General features: G+C 40.5%; 1 protein-coding gene across 1 annotated transcript in view; it reads right to left on the reverse strand.

Annotated features, from left to right (window-relative positions):
- The window catches only part of slc6a15 (solute carrier family 6 member 15), a gene marked incomplete in the record, with an annotated part of 38,314 nt that extends 36,923 nt beyond the window's left edge, over nt 1–1,391 (reverse strand). The window contains 1 exon segment of the mRNA XM_014020607.1: nt 1,269–1,391.
- Between the last annotated feature and the right edge of the window lie 644 nt (nt 1,392–2,035).

Below are 2,035 nucleotides of genomic sequence, written 5' to 3' on the forward strand. Positions count from 1 at the left end.
GTTTTAAACCAATAGTAATGTACTTAATTAAGCTAATTATAAGGATTTTTAAGGATATTTATTAGTACTTGTATCGGTACTTGGTATCGGCAAGTACTTTAATGTAAGTACTTGTACTCGTTTTTCAAAAATCTGGTATCGGTGCATCCCTAATGTTCATGAATGACTTTAAAAGACCAGAATAAAAAGAAACTTTTGCAAAATTAGTTGTATTTAATAATAATTACATCTTCAAGCAGTAAAACATAACTCAAAAAAAATGAATTTAACATGGTCTATTATAGGACAGAGCTTATCTGAATAATAGACCATGTTAAATTCAGATAAGCAGGACTCTGTCCTCACAAGGCTGTGGACTTCAATGACTTTCAGTCTGGTTTCAGACTGGGACTGGGTCAGGAACTGGTCTGAGGATGGACACTATCACGTTTTCAGCCTCCTGAATAATTGAGGACAAACCTATTTGCATCCAAACCCAAACATTACGTTGTAGTTGTACAGTTAAAAACAATCAAATCATCTGTTAAAAAAACATTTGAAGTCTTTCAGTTAAAATAAATAAATAAATTAATAAGTCAGACAGAATTGTGCTTTATTGTCTGCAGGAGGAAAATCCAGGGTGTGTTGCAGCCCTGCCGGTAAGGTGCGCAACATCATCCCTGTCTGCGAAATTTCACCCTCAAACACACATGGTTTGTTAACCTGGCGTTTCAAAACACATCGGAAATAATATTACCACGTAACCACTAAAAACACATACATCCTGCCGCTTATTTTGCGGGATTAAATCAATAGATTTTCTTTAAGTTTAGCCTGTTTGAGGCGAAGGCCGCTTTTACAGCCCTCACCTTTTTATTTTTTATTTTTTAGTATCAAATGGAAGTAACGCAGTAAACACGTGCATGTGAGTGGCTTTAGGCGGAAAATATCGGCACACAAAGAAAACGCCCTTGCTAAATTTTCCCCCATTTCTCCCACACGTGACTTTAATATTACAGGAATTACGGTAATAAATAAAAAAATCGGTAATTTCGTCCAGAAACGCCGCGTGGTTTCATTGTCCCTCTCAGGCACAATTTGTTCCTTAAGGAATGCGCATAAATTAACGCCGTTCCTCCCGCGCAGGCTGCGTGACATCCATGTGAGGTGTTTCATCATCCTCATCCTCCCGTGGTACCCTCAGCCTCACACACAGCATCCCCCCGGCATCCCCCCCCCCTCCTCGGCTTTAAATAATAATAATAAATAATTAAAAACCAGACGCTCACCTGCGAGCACCGACAGTTGTGACTTTCCTGAAGTGGACCGTCTCAGGGGATGAAGTTGTGAGAGCACATGCACGGGGCAGACATCATCACTGGTTTCTCTGCGACCACAGACTGAGAGCGGTTCCGAAAAGACGAGGTGAAAAGAAACAAGGGAGCGAACTAACCCGGGGGGGGGGGGAGGGGGTCCCCACGCGCACCACCATCAGCTCGTTAGCATCCTTTAAATTAAGGCTATTACATCAGATATGAGCCTAGTCGGGCTTTATGTAAAAGTTCACCGCAAAAACGTGTTTACACTGCTAAAATAAAGGCTAAAACGAGCGTCTTTGCTGTCAGTCCACCCCCCCCTCCTCTCTTTGACTTGGTACAGTCCACTATAAATCCAGGCTGGGCAGCACAAGTGTCTGTTTATAAGCGCTGATTAGAGCTGGAGTTCGTTCACACAGAGCGATGTTTTTTGTTTTTTACGCGATGTCCTGACTAAATAAAGGATTGAATGTTTGCATCAGTAAAAACTGAAAAAAAAAAAAAAAAAAAAAAAAAGAGGGGCAGGTTGTGTTTCAAGGTCGGATTCAACCAGCAGCCATGCAGACTGTCGGGATGGAAAATTTCCATCCAGCGGAGACACGAGGAAACCTTTTCAAAATAAAGGATGTCTTTTGTTTTATTCCTAAGTAATCTTATGTTACCTACTTCTTATCAATACACCAAAGTAGTTTATTTGAACTTTTTATTTGATCCAGATTCATAAAACAGTGGTGAATTGA

Source organism: Austrofundulus limnaeus, unplaced genomic scaffold (genome assembly GCF_001266775.1).
Source record: "Austrofundulus limnaeus strain Quisiro unplaced genomic scaffold, Austrofundulus_limnaeus-1.0 Scaffold260, whole genome shotgun sequence".
Classification (NCBI taxonomy): Eukaryota; Metazoa; Chordata; class Actinopteri; order Cyprinodontiformes; family Rivulidae; genus Austrofundulus; species Austrofundulus limnaeus.